This window comes from Chlamydotis macqueenii, chromosome 1, assembly GCF_036417535.1.
Source record: "Chlamydotis macqueenii isolate bChlMac1 chromosome 1, bChlMac1.mat, whole genome shotgun sequence".
NCBI lineage: Eukaryota > Metazoa > Chordata > Aves > Otidiformes > Otididae > Chlamydotis > Chlamydotis macqueenii.
The window spans coordinates 59,680,041-59,695,189 of NC_141556.1; the positions used below are offsets into that span (position 1 = coordinate 59,680,041).

The window sequence follows — 15,149 nt, forward strand, 5'->3', positions numbered from 1 at the left end:
CCTTTTCCTGAGTTGTAAAAATGGCAGTCGAGAGAGTTAATGACAGTTAATGACAACTTTCTACTGCCCTCAAAAACTTGCTGCTCTGTTTCATTACAGCAAACTTTTCACTCATGTTAATGATATGGGTGGAGTCTGTATGGCTGTTGTGTCTTAAACCAGGTTAAACTGATCTGGATGATCCAAATTATTTGACTGATTTAGAGCTTCAGTTACTCACTTGAGGATCCCTTTGGTTCAATATTTTAGTCCTTGCTTTGGTTTTCTAAATTTTGATTAATATATCACCTCAGAGAGAGCACGCTTTAGGTGATATTTCCTCACCTAGCCATAGGAGTTGAGTATGCAGATCTCACCCTGTTGGATGCTTTTGCACATTCCCTCTAACAAGTAAGAAAGTAATTAAATTCCTCATAGTAATTGAATTGGACCAGGATTCAGTGTTTTAGTCAAACTGAGACCCTATCCATGTCCACAAAATCCCTCTGAATGCACTAATGCAGTATTTTCTTCAGTTTCTTCCTCATTAGTAACAGTATCAAACATGCTGAAACATTTCTGCCCTGTATCATATTTCAGAGTTAAAAGAGAAGTTTAGAAAAATATTGAGTGAAAACACAAAATATTCCAGCCCTCACCCTGTGGGAATAATTGTCTAGTCTGTGGAACTGATTTTGCTACTTAAAATTGAAATGTAGCCAATCTCCTTCAGGCTCTTTGCAGTTTAAATTTATAAATTTATATATATGTATATGTGTGTGTGCGTGCGCCCTCAGATGAGTGCTATTTTTCTGTCTTCTGGGCGGCTTGCTATTGACGTGTCTGCAAAGTTAATATTAGCGTCTCTACAGATAGCTCTGAAATGGAACACTAACACATTCTGCTGTGATAGCAGCTTTGTTTCCAGTCTCAGGGAAGGTAGAAATGCATTTGCCTGTATTCGAAATTCAATGTGTATTTTATTAGATCTCCTTCTGACACAAAATTCCTCGAGGTTTTGTATGCAACTGTTGTTAATCTTCTGTAAAGTCTTGCAAATGAACAGCTATGGAAATTTCCTTCAAACTCCCCCTGATTGTGGCATAAGACTGTTGGCAAGTGCTGCTCTAAGACTAGACCAAAAAATAAATCCCAGTCTGAGCTTTCTTGAAGACGTGCACATTGGCAGCATGAACTGGTTTCCTGAACAACATAAATGTTTCTGCTGATGGTGGTCCCTGCAGTAAATACAGCTCTTGAGGGTGGTGAAGTCCTCTTGGAGAATGCCCAGCCTAGCTGTGCTGGTGACACTCAAATCTGCACTCTCAATATTAGTAAAGCTGTCATTTCTTCAGGGAAGTTACATTTGGGCTGAAGTTCTCCAGTTCTCCTACACTTCTTCCAGCTTAAGGTGACATGTTGCAACATGTAACGAGGCGGCTGTTCTTGTGGCTAGACTGGTGTGATCAGTTCAGCAGGCACCCTCAAGGAATATGTCTTTCTGTCTTAATAGGTATCTTCATTAGGCTGTTCAAGAGCTGGAAACATTTGTGTAGTTGAAATTCAGCCTGCACATCACTTCACCATTTCTGAAGTGTATGAATTGGTGCTTGTGCTGGAAGGTTAATTGTTTCTCTTGTGTGAATAAGATGAGGTTTATAAGTAAGGGTGAGACTGACGAAACGACAGGGGCTTTGGGTTTCTTGAAGCATGCTATCAAAAAAGAAAGGTGGAAGAGACCAAGGAATTTATAGAGCATTTCAGCATACTCTTTACCTATTCTCCTGAGAATTCATTGATTCTTCAAGCCCTTTTATGACTTGGGATATCTCCATCCACTGAGTTCATCATATTAGTTGCTTTCCTTTCTTTTTTTAAAAAAACTCTCATGTGCTATCACAAGTTGCAGAAGAGGTAACTCTGATTACACATGTTGATTTTTCTTTTTTTCCCTACTTCTGGAGGGTTTTTTTCATACTGCTTATCCTTGGATGGACTTGAAATGTAGGTAACAGTATACAGCTGGAGTGATTAGGAAGTATTCATAGAATCATAGAATGGTTAGGGTTGGAAAGGACCTTCAAAGGTCATCTAGTCCAACGCCCCTGCAAGGAGCAGGGACATCCCCAACCAGATCAGGTTGCTCAGAGCTTCATCCAACCTGGCCTTGAATGTTTCCAGGGATGTGGCATCCACCACCTCTCTGGGCAACCTGCTCCAGCATTCTACCACCCTCATTGTAAAAAATTTTTTCCTAATATCCAATCTAAATCTACCTCCCTCTATTTTGAGACCATTACCCCTTGTCCTATCACAATAGGCCCTACTGAACAGTCTCTCTCCATCTTTCTTATAGGCCCCCTTGAGGCACTGGAAGACCACTATCAGGTCTCCCCGGAGCCTTCTCTTCTCCAGGCTGAACAGCCCCAACTCTCTCAGCCTGTCCTCACAGGAGAGGTGTTCCAGCCCTCTTATCTTTGTGGCCCTCCTCTGGACCCTCTGCAACTGGTTCATGTCCTTCTTATGTTGGGGGCTCCAGAACTGGACACAGTACTCCAGGTGGGGTCTTACCAGGGCAGAGTAGAGGGGGAGAATCACCTCCCTTGACCTGCTGGCCATGCTCCTCTTGATGCAGCCCAAGATGTGGTTGGCCTTCTGGGCTGCGAGGGCTCTTTGCCAGCTCATGTTGAGCTTCTCGTCCACCGGCACTCCCAAGTCCTTCTCCTCAGGGCTGCTCTCGATCCATTCTCTGCCCAGCCTGTATTTGTGCCTGGGATTGCCACAGCCCAGGACCTTGCACTTGGCCTGGTTGAATTTCATGAGGTTGGCATTGGCCCACTTCTCCAGCCTGTCAAGGTCCCTCTAGATGGCATCCCTCCCTTCCAGTGTGAAAACGGCACCACACAGCTTGGTGTCACTGGTGAACTTGCTGAGGGTGCATTCTATCCCACTGTCCATGTCACCAACAAAGATGTTGAACAGGGCTGGGCCCAACATGGACCCCTGAGGGACACCACTCGTGACCGGTCTCCACTTGGACATTGAGCCGTTGACCACAACTCTTTGAGTGCAGCCATCCAGCCAACTCCTTATCCACTGAGTGGTCCGTCCATCAAACCCATGTCTTTCCAGTTTAGAGAGAAGGATGTCATGCGGGACAGTGTCAAATGCTTTGCTCAAGTCCAGGTAAATGATATCCGTTGCTCGTCCCTTGTCCACTGATGCTGTCACCCCATCATAGAAGGCCACCAGATTGGTCAGGCATGATCTGCTCTTGGTGAAGCCATATCGGCTGTCACCCACCGCCTCCTTGCTCTCCATGTGCCTTAGCACGGTTTCCAGCAGAATCTGCTCCATGACCTTGCCAGGTACAGAGGTGAGGCTGACTGGCCTGTAGTTGCCTGGGTCTTCCTTGTTCCCCTTTTTATAAATAGGGGTTATGTTCCCTCTCTTCCAGTCATTGGGGACCTCACTAGACTGCCACAATTTTTCAAATATGATGGCCAGTGGCTTGGCAACTTCATCTGCCAGTTCCCTGAGGACCTCATCAGGTCCCATGGACTTGTGCACCTTCAGGTTCCCCAGATGTTCCTGAACCTGTTCTTTGAGTACAATGGGTGGTTCTTCATCCTCCCAGTCCCTGCTTGTGCCTTCCACAGCTTGGGTGGTGAGACAAGAGCCCTTATCGGTGAAGACTGAGGCAAAAAAGTCATTGAGCACCTCAGCCTTCTCCATGTCCTGGGTAACCAGGACACTGGTTTCCTTCCAGAGAGGGCCTACATTCTCCTTGGACCTTTTTTTGTCTCCTCCATACATATAGAAGCCTTTCTTGTTGTTTTTGACATCCCTGGCCAGATTCAATTCCGTCAGGACTTTAGCCTTCCTCACCTGATCCCTGGCCACTCGCACAGCCTCTTTGTAGTCTTCCCAGGCTGCCTGTCTCCACTTCCACCCTCTATAGGCTTCCTTCTTTACTTTCAGTTGGTCCAGGAACTCCTTGCTTATCCACGCAGGCCTGCTGGCCTTTTTGCCTGACTTGTTCTTCATCAGGATGCACCGCTGCTGAGCTTGGAGGAGGTGCTCCTTGAATATGGAGTGACTTTCCTGGGCCCCTCTTCCCTCCAGGGCTACCTCCCATGGCACTTTGCCCATCAGGTCCCTGAAGAGGCCGAAGTCCGCTCTCCTGAAGTCCAGGGCAGAGAGTTTGCAGTGTAGTTTCCTTGCTGCCCCCATGGATCTTGAACTCCACTGTGTCGTGGTTGCTGCAGCCAAGGCTGTCCTTCAGTTTCACATCCACCACTAGTCCCTCCCTGTTGGCGAGCACAAGGTTGAGCATGGCTCCTTGTTGGGTCCTCTGTCATCTGCAGGAGGAAGTTGTTGTCCATGCATTCCAGGAACCTCCTGGACTGCCTGTGCCCCGCTATGTTATCTCTCCAACAGATATCAGGGTGGTTGAAGTCCCACATGAGGACCAGAGCTTGTGACTGAGAGGCTGGTCCTATCTACCCATAGAGGGCCTTGTCTGCTCTGTCCTCCTGGCCAGGCAGCCTGTAACAGACCCCCACCATAATGTCCCCTGTCCCTCCCCTTCCTCTAGTCTTGACCCAGAAGCTCTCTGTCAGCTCCTCCTCCATCCCCAGGTGGAGCTCCAGGCACTCCAGCTGGTTGCTGACATAGAGAGCGACTCCCCCTCCTTGTCTTCCCTGCCTGTCCTTCCTAAAAAACCTATACCCCTCCATGCTGACTCTCCAGTCGTATAAGTCAACCCACCACATCTCTGTGATGCCAACAAGGTCGTAGCCCTGCTCACATGCACACAACTCTAGCTCTTCCTTTTTATTCCCCATGCTGTGTGCATTGGTATATTGATAATTCAGCTGGGCCCCCGACAAAGCCAACTTGCTGGCTGGAGCGACAGGAGTTCTTTTGGTTCGCAGTTTAAGTTCACTCGCACTTACCTGCAATCCTTCCTCGGCTTCTGGGCACTCAGTGCTGCTACTGCTGCCATGCTGACAGTGGTGGGCTGGACTGTGCTCCCCCTCCCCCAGCAACACTAGTTTAAAGCCCTCTGGACGAGTCTGGCAAGCCTTTGTCCAAGCACGCTCTTTGCCTTCCAAGTTAAGCGCATGCCGTCTGCCCCTAGTAGACCAGGCTTCTCAAAGTAAGCCCCGTGGGGTTCCTCACCTCACTGCCTCTACGTTGCAGCTGCTGCAGGGTCTTAGTACATCTGTCAGTAGTACCGATAACTTGGAGGTTGTGTTCACAGTTCATCCACTTTTTCTCCCTATACTTATTCCCCATCATCCTTATTACTAGCGTCAAAACTCTAGGACTTCTTGGCGTCTTCCTCACCAAGAAAGCCTCAGGGGTCGCTCTCTCTTTTGGGAAGAGGCACCACTGGGTTTACGCGTGTGCTCCCCGGTGGGAAGGCGGCCGCTCCCCGCGAACCACGGGCTCGCCTTTGTTCCCCTGTCCAAGGTGCTGACTCAGGAGCCGCTGTACGGGCCGTTACCTGGCACGGACGGGTTGGCCCGCAGAGGTGGATATTTAAGGTGTTGAGAGAATGGTACCGAAGGTCTTGGAAAAACTGCAGCTTTGTGTAGCGTGAGCTTCCCTCAGGGCTGAAGCTTAACGGGTTTCTAAACCTGTTTTGGAAGGGCTTGTTTGCTGCTATATAAGCAAGGTGAGGTGGAGGGGAGGGTCACTTGAAGATCACGGCATCTTCATGGTCTGCAGCATGAAGTAGCCAGCGTGTACGTCTCAAATATGGCTGTAAAAATGGACTGGAGGGTTGCAGAGAGAACTTTAGTAAAGCCCTCACGCTTTTTTGCGTGCATCATACCCAAAACTCTTGTCCACTTTTAAAGTCCTTGTAGCTATCCCATGCGAGATTGTTTCCCTACGCCCACCCTCCGCCCCTCCCCCCTTTCCCGCGGGTGTGGCCTGACCCACCCTCCGGCCTTTTCCTGTTTTCTCAGCCTAATTAAGAATTTGAAACGAGAGAAGGAGAAAGCATGATGTGATGTAAGTGGCATAGACACATACCGAGAACTGAACGGTGTTGCCCAAAATAGATCCTGCTTCCCCAAAGACAGGGGCTAGGAGACGCTGGGAACCAGGATCCGGAATATCGTGCTTTCCTCTGCAGTTGGCATTGTTCCCTCTTTGTGTGACAAAACCCAGTGTCTGTACGAGCTCACGCACTCCCAGCGAGTGACAAATCCACTCCCCCTGCCATCTGCTCCTCTGCGTGAATAACTGGGCAGAGGAAATGGGCCCAGCTTGGGTAGAGAGAGGAGCAGAGAGCAGGCTAATGCGGGGAGAAAAATCTTGCATCAAAACTAGAGGCAGCCTGGGGAGGAGAAGGCGTGAGATGGATTTCCAGTCTTAGGCAAGCGGAGCACACAGCGTGTGAGGCTGTTCACGAAATAACCAGCAGTGCTTGGAGCAGAAGAGCTGGGAGGGGAGGGAGCAGCACTCCGGTTCCGGGAAACACTGTCCTCACCAACATACTTGGGCAAGAGCTGCCAAGTAGGCTTGAAGCTCCTTAGGTTGTCGTGGCAGCTTGTGGCTTGTGTGTGATCTCTGAGGGCATCTGCATTGGCCACACACCAGGACTGAAGACGTGGTCCTCTCCAAAGCAAACCTCCTCTCCAAGTGCCTTGTTTCTGTCCTCTCGGTCTTGCAGTCAGTCGATCCATTTCCTTTTGCAGTTAGCAGTCTCACATCATCCCTTATTTCTTAGAGCAAGTGATTTGCGGTTCGCGGGGCCTTGTGGGATACCCAGAAACAAGTATCAAAATGTCCCCTGCAACACAACTCTCTCTTCCATCTGATGTTGACTGTTCACACAGAGGGAAATGTCAGTAGTGTTATGGGAAATCTGAGCTTCCACTTGTAGCTCTGATTTTTGTTCTGTGGATTCACGGCTGAATGGAGAATCATTATCACTCCCACATCTCTTACTGACTGTAAAGCCGTATTTCTTTGGGGGAAACCTAGGGCCACAGGAATACAAGTAAGGCCACAAATGTTCATCTTGTGCTTCCAGTAAAAAGATTTGCAGACCATCTTAGAGGTAACTAAAGAAGACAGTTGCTATCTCAACATTTGACTTGGCAAACTTCTTCAAGCCAGCTAATCCAGGAAGTTTGTAGCCGTTCATTTCATAACCCATGCTCAGTATCGTGGCTTTTTCCCAGCAAACCTTTCAAATGAGAATGTGGAAGGTGACAGTGGGTCACTTCTTCCTGGTCACCAGCAACAGCAGGACATCAGCATAGCTACTGAGACTTGTCAGTGCCATTGTTCGTAGTGCATTGTATGCATAGTACGTACCACACAACACTGTGTTCTGCTCTCAGAGCTGTGGCAACAGGCAGCGAATGCAAGACTGGAAATGCCAGGCTTTGGGTAATATTGTGGTTACCTTTCCTTTGAGTGGAGACTTTAGATGTGATTGGAGATTTTGGGGTATTTTTTTGTGGCAAAGCTTTCCCCCACGTCTTCAGCTGCCTTTTCAGTGTGTGACGCATCTGCCTCGGAACAAGCTGTGCAATTCTGTATGTCTATCCACTAACTCTTGTTTAGCCATGGTTGAGTTGCCTCTGGTCTTATTTTTCTCCCTCTCTGTCAGGTTGGAGCTGTTGTTTATCAAAAAGATGAACTTCCGGAAGTCACCTCAATATGATTATTTTCTTCTGCAACAACAAACTCCAGCTGCATTTCTTCTATTTTTGTTTGGTGGTAATGGGGCCATTTTTTGCCCATCACCAGAGCAGAGCGTGTGTATTTTATCTGCTCTCACCTTTATCTCACCCTTGTGCTTCCTGCTGGTTATTTGAACTTTTATTTCATGTAGTAATTAATGTGTTGTAATAAATTAATTATTGGTTTGCTTTCCTCCTTTTATTAATGGAGGAAGCTCTTTGTTGTTCAAAGAAGTTATGTGTCTGGCAGATTTCACACAACTCATCAAAAAGGAGCTTGAAATACTGTAAAAAAATAAAACCTCAACCCCCAAAAAAATGGAAGAAAACATGGGGAAGCATGGTGGTTCTACTTGCGTATGAATCTCTCTTTCGCATAGTTAGACTCTTTCTTTCCTAACTGGCATTCCCAAGATTTGTCTTTTTTTTTTTTTTTTTCTTTTTTTTTTTTAATTTCTTTGTTGTGATGTACATATTAGAACCAGAGAGCTTTAACGCAGGGTAAGGGCTCCTCTGCCCTCATCCCCTGCATCCTGAGTATTGTAGACTCTTATGAAGTTTTTCTAAAAGTGTGTCATTTTTCTCCCCTTCTCTTTGGAAGGTGTTTTGTTTTTGTTTTGCTCCTTCTTAACAACTGGCAGTACGTAATCCGGGACAGTATCTGCCTGTCTGGTGAGCGCAGTGAACTTCCTTGTATCGTAATGGCTTGAAAGCCTGGAGGACTTAAAGACATGTCAGAAGTCATTAAAATTTAGAAGACTCATCCACCCACACTAGTTCCTTTTGATCCTTTTTCACTTTCACTACAGTAAAGAATCCTTGGGTGTTTTCCTCTTCTCTTTAATTAAAGCAGACAGAAGACTTCCCTGTGAGGTTCTGTGTCTGTTGAATTTCACACATTGCTTTTTTTTGAGTAAACAGACCCCAGAAATATGTATTGAGAAATCATCCCAGCACAAATAAATTGCTGCAGCTCTTTTCAGAAAACATAAACCTCTCAGTGTTTTACTTGTAGTGCTTAGTGTGTAGTTGCACTGTCCATGTATTGCGAGGTGGTTTTGAACTTCTGCTCCGCGTCCAATGTGGAATAACAAAATGGGCAGAGATTGCCTAGTAATGCTCACAAGGAAAGGGCAGGTGTTATTGCTAAAATGTTTGGGATGTTGTCTTTCCTTCTTTGTGGGATCTCTTAGAACCTACAAAACCAGAGAAGAGAAAAGAAGCATATGTGGAAAACAGCGTTTTACTGAGATGTCTCAGGGCATCTGGGAAATAGTACTGGGACTGGAAGGTATAAAATCTTGAATCTGTCCAGATATGCTCAAGCCAAAAGTGTAGGGAACTGGACAGAGAAATAGACCTAAGATATAAATTTAAAACCCCTGAAAATGGGAAACACATCCATCTTTTTGCTATTGTGTCATTCAGGCAGGAGGTCACTTAGGCAGCAGCAGAAGAAATAGAGAAGACTCCATGGTAGACATCTGTGCAAAGTCTGTCTGAGCTGCAGGGTGAAAGCATTCTCCTGGGTGTGCAGGAGACAGGACTACCATGTGGTTTTGCTTAAGTGTATTTGTGGGACACTACTGGAGATAACCAATGAGAATTGATGGGGATCATTGCTCGTCACTTCCGTGCTTTATAGGCCCAATATATAGCACATTTTTTACTCTTAAGGCTGTAAATGGTCTTAACTAGTACCACAGTCCCTAAAGCCAGAGCTGCTGCCTTATGAGAACGTGGAAGCGTACTTACATGGCTCAGGGCACCGTGCTGCGGACACTAGAGCTGGGGCTACAGCAGTAGCACTGGGACCGGGAAGAGCTGAGCTGTGTTAGCATGCTCCTCTGCCTAAAGTGGGCTGACCCTATGCCTTGCACAGTAACGCAGCTAGGACAAGATACGGGCCTAAACTGCTCTAGGCACCCTTGCATGGTGCTGGGCACTGTGTAGACACACCCTAAGAGATGTTAAGGGTGATAGAAAACTATCCTCAAAGAAGAACAGGCCATTTCCAAAATTACCCTGAAGCCATGTTATTTATGATACCCCAGAGGAGATACCAAAGGCACTGAGTGGAAATAGTGGTCCATCCCTACACTGCCCTGCTGAGTCATGTGGTCCTTGCACTTCTGTCTGGTGCTGTAACATATGCCCAGCTTTCTCTCAAATTCATTCCAGTCTGCTGCTGCTGTCTCCTTTAAGGTGCTTTGAGAAAGGCATTTAGCCATCGACATTAAGGAATGTGCTCATATTTTGGCTCTCTTATCAGGCAGTGAGTAATTCTAAATTAAAACATGACTTTTCTGTTAACATTTTATGTGGTTTCATTTTTACAGCCTTATAAGTAGCTTCTCGTTTGATTCCCAAGCCCCTGGGAAGTGAGCTGTATTTAAATACAGCAGTTTCTTGCCCACTGCAGACTGCTATTTGAAATGCTCCCCTAGGATGTGTGCACTCATGAAAGAATTTATTCCTTCACCTTTCTTCCACACAGAGCAAGGCTGCAATCACCCCAAATGAAAGGAGCCTATGTGTCTACACCGGAATCATTCCACATCACCTGCCCTCCACCCTGCTGTTCACCGCTCCCCTCTCTGCACGATTTGCCCCCCTACCCCCTTGTCTCCCCCCGCTTGGTTCCTCCCACCTCAGCCTGCCCATTGCAATGTCCTGAGTTTTGTGAGAATATCAAATGTGCCTCTGTCCAGAGCCCGGTTGGGCTGCCATGGCTGATGCTGCTGCACACAAGTACGTAACTGAGGTCTTTGCATCACACAGAAAAATATGTTCATCTATCCAGCCTGTCCATTTCTTTCAAGGAAACCCTTTCATACCCAATTTCCTTATTCTAAAGACTTTTCCAATGAGAGCTGGTAAAGGGATAGACCATTTTTAAAAAATAGCAAGGTTTAGTTACCGGAATTCATTATCCCATCCATACCTATCCTGTAATAGCAGGGGCACCTTGATGTTTAAAAGCTAAAACAAACAAACAAACAAATAAGCTGAAATGACCACTTAATCAGAACATCTGCTTTGTTTTCTACACTTAGGTGCTAAATTTAAGTGGTGCTTAAAAGGAGGAAAGAGACAACTCAGCAAAAATTTATTCCTGAATCTTAGTTTTCTTTTCTAAATAACTCTAAACTTCCATTTTCTATTCTAAGGACTGCAAAGTTATGATTGAGAGTTTGTAATGGAGTATTGCTTTAGACTTCAAACCTCAGCAGAAAAGGCAGCAAGATAAGCTGTGACCTTAGGGGATTAAGGAAACCTTGGATGCCTAAGAAGAAAAAAAAAAAAAAAAACAAACCCACCAACATATCGGGGACAAAAATTTCCTACCTGTGTTTGCACTGCTAGAGAACCAAAGCAGAAATCTACTTCTTCTGTCTGATGTAAGTTGTAAACTTGAAGGCTGGATGCAGTCATTTAAGAAAGGCTCAAACAAGAAGAGCAGGACCCAGAACAGAACCTTTGAAGTCAAGAAACTTATTGCTAGCAACACTCAGCCTTGGTTGAGGTGTATGGGGGGGAAGCAAAAGCATTTCTCCTTTCAACTGAGCACTACAGGTGGGTCTGGTTATGACTGGATCATTGTTGGTGACAAGTGGTGTCCCTCAGGGGTCTGTACTGAGACCAGTACTGTTTAATATATTCCTCAATGACATAGCGGAGAGTGCACTCTCAGCAAGTTTGCAGATGACACTGAGTGGTGTGGTTGATATGCCTGAGGAGTGGGATGCCATCCAGAGGGACCTGGACAAGCTGAAGAAGTGGGCCCGTGCAAACCTCATGAGGTTCAGCAAGACCAAGTGCAAGGTCCTGCACCTGGGTTGGGGCAACCCCTGGTATCAATATAGGCTGGGGGATGAAAAGATTGAGTGCAGCCATGATGAAAAAGACTTAGATGTACTGGTGGATGAAAAACTGGATATGAGCTGACAATGTGCACTTGGAGCCCAGAAAACCAATGGTATCCTGGGCTGCATCAAAAGAAGTGTGGCCAGCAGGTCGAGGGAGGTGATTCTGCCCCTCTACTCTGCTCTGGTAAGACCTCATGTGGAGTACTGCATCCAGCTTTGAAGCCCTCAGCATAGGAAGGACATGGACCTGTTGCAGAGGGTCAAGAGGAGGCCCACAAAGATGATCAGAGGGCTGGAGCGCCTCTCCTATGAGGACAGGCTGAGATAGTTGGGGCTGTTCAGCCTGGAGAAGAGGAGGCTCCCGGGAGACCTTATTGTGGCCTTCCAGTACTTAAAGGGGGCCTATAAGCAAGATGGCGACACGCTTTTTATTAGGCCCTATAGGTCAAGGGGTAACCTTTTTAAACTAAAAGAGGGTAGATTCACAGTAGACATAAGGAAAAAGTTTTTTAGAGTGAAGGTGGTGGAACACTGGCACAGATTGTCCAGAGAGGTGGTGGATGCCCCATCCCTAGAAACATTCAAGGCCAAGTTGGATGAGGCTCTGAGCAACCTGATCTGGTTGGAGATGTCCCTGCTCCTTGCAGGGGGGTTGGACTAGATGACCTTTAAAGGTCCAACCCAAACCATTCTATGATGTAGATCAGTAGTAATTAACTGTCTGTAAACTATGCAGAAATAGCAAGTGGCTGCTCAGAAGGGTGGGGTTCTTAGAGAAACTGTGAAAATTAGTGCCAAATTCTCAAGATATTTGGGATACATGGTTAAGAGGATATGGTCCTAAACTATGACTTCAGAGTCTGCAGTGAGTGCTATTAGGTTGAATGGCCTCAGGGCCTTTATCATTTTAGGCACAACATTATATAATAAAAATGGAAAACTTTGCTTAGAAAAGATGGACTTTCTGGCATGATATATGATGGTAGGGGTAAAAATCAGATTTTATTGTGCAGTAATAGGTCTCAAAAATATGCTTGAAATACTGAAAAGCATTGAGAATTCACTGTAATTACAGGAATCAAAAAGTAATATTAAAGTTGCTGAAACAGAAAGTTTCTTCTCTTCTCTCCTCTTTCTTGTCAGGTTCAATCCTACACAGGGTAAGACTTTGCAAATTAAGCTTGTTTTGAAATCAAAGCCACAGGTGTGTGTTTAATCTTCCAGGTATTTTTTACCTAACTTTGTACCTGTGTTTAGTTCATACCACGATTTTTTAAGCTAAATTGTATTTTGAAATAATAATAACGTCATTTCAGGGTGTAGGTATTGTTTTTTGTAGCTCTGAACATCAGATTCCAGTTTCCTTCATTCATATATTGGAGGCTTATCCCTCAATATAAACTCTGAGGGGAGGAAGCTGGATAAACCTGGGAGAATGAGAGCATCTCCTGCACCAAGTTGGCCAAGGAACTTAATGGAATCCAGTACAGGGCTTTCCATTTCCGTTTCTAGTGTCGGATCTCCCTTACTCCTCATCCAGAAGTGCCTCAGCTTTTATAAGGAAACAGGTTTCGGGTCAAAAACTGTTGTTTCTTTTGTGTTTGCCCTATGGGACACTTAAGTCGGTGTTGTAAGCATACGGCTGTGGCTGGCTGCAGCAGAGAACCTCAGAGACATTGCAGCTGCATGGGATACCTGGTGTTGTGAAATTGCCTGCTGAACAGGCAGGTGGTGATCTGTATGCTTGAGCTCCTTCAATTATTGATTTGTAGAATTGGCAGAGAACAGCTAAGCCCCAGAGAAAGCTCAGGAGTAAGCCTGGAGCCTGTGAAGGCATTTATTTTGGTTATTATGGATATACATCACTTGCCCCACAGCCAGTGTTCACGCAGAGCAATGTTTCACACCAAGACGTTGCCTCCGAAGCCAAGGCCACTTTGCCCTTGAGTATTTTCTAAGAAAGAAAACTCAAACCCACGTGGTGCCCTACAGGGTGGTTTCCTCCAGTGAGCTCTCTGGTCGTTTTCGTAGTTGCCTGGCAACCAGGGAAAAGAGGAGGAGGATGTGACAGCATGGAGGCACCTGAAGAAGCAGATTGTCTATAGCAAGCAGATTGCCCAAATCAGCTCTTTGTTCTCTTGAGCTACTTCATTGCAATAGGTCATCTGCACTGGCCCTTTTTAGATTGTCTGCTGAAGGTAAGGATGATGATCCTGCTTTAATTTGAAACAAGTTTTACCCTAATATGAATCCTTTAGCATGGCCAGAACCGTTCTTCTTGAATGGGAAGAAGTGAGGTAAGAAACAAGATTCGGTCAGTGCACAGAGCTTGCCTGTGGTGTCTTCACTATGTCGTGTGGTTGAGCAGTGGCCCTTGACTTAAAGGAAGCCAAAGAAGAATTCAACTCAGCTATCCCTTATAAACATGATGTTTAGCCTCAGATTTTGTACTAGATGTTCTCTGCAGTTGTCAAAAAGGCTAAAAGCTCTGGAAGATGTAGGTTTTCCTATTTCATGAAAGCAAGCAAACAAAAAAGCAGAAGTTTCCATCTGCAGTTAAATAGATTGATGGTGGTTTGGATGAAAATAATCTTAGAGACAACAAGGACATGACAGTAAGAAGTCAAAGCTGTTCTCTGTGAGTTACAGGCTGCTGCAATGAATCTTACTTTGTGACGAGTGTCTTGGCCACCGGTCATCCATTCAGTCTTTGGCTCAATGTTACAAGAGTCTCTATGCAGTATATCACTGTACCTCTTATACAGGAGATATAGTGATAGTCTCTCTTCTGAATAGCTGATAAAGTCTTGGTGTAGTTATTTTCTGCCCTGGGGAGGACCCAGAGGTGAATGTTTTGCTTTGTTCAGGTTTGGGCCTTCTGTTTCCTGCATCCTAAATGAGTACCTTACATTAGGATATTGCCTATGCTGACAGGGATTTAGCACATGTCTCCCCCTCTATTTTCTTACCTTTGGGAATGGAAAACCTGTCCTATCAGTAAACAGGAATGTTCTTTTCACCTTAGAAACGTCCACAGCCTAGGAACAGTGTTTTGCAAAATATGGCAGGTGATCTGGTGAAGAAGTGGTGTAATTGTATTTTTAAAGTTGATTGCTATTAAACAGATTCTCACTCAGAGCCCCATGATACGATACAATATTTGTGTTTTCCTGTGTTAAAATAGCATAGTGGGATAAAATGTCTTTTTAAGACCTTACATTGCTCTGGTGTTTGAGATGGCAAGAAGTCACTGCAACTGATAAACTTATTCTAGAAAAATGTTACTGACGTAAGTAAATTATGCCAATAGAATTTTTTTCTAGATCAAGACATGATACCTAGAAGGTCTTGAAAAGTTTATTAAAATCACAAGTCACTATTGCAGAAGAATGAAAAATTATTTTAATTAGGAGCACGTTTGGGACAGGGAAAGATGTTTTCAGTGGGATGGTAACGCGCTTCTTGTAGAGCCTCAGTCTGACTAGGTAAAATGCAGCTTGCCCCAAAGGCATCTCACTTCAGAAAATAACATCCCAGACATTATCCAAGGGCCCATTTCTATTCTGCTGTGCATTGCCCTTTCCTCCTTCTT

General features: G+C 45.5%; 1 protein-coding gene across 1 annotated transcript in view; it reads left to right on the forward strand.

Moving 5' to 3' along the window:
* Positions 1–13,647: 13,647 nt before the first annotated feature.
* Positions 13,648–15,149, forward strand: part of SYN3 (synapsin III) — a 204,293-nt gene continuing 202,791 nt past the window's right edge. The window contains exon 1 of the mRNA XM_086753814.1: positions 13,648–13,755. The gene's annotated coding sequence lies outside the window, so the exon portion shown is untranslated. The remainder of the gene's footprint in view (positions 13,756–15,149) is intronic.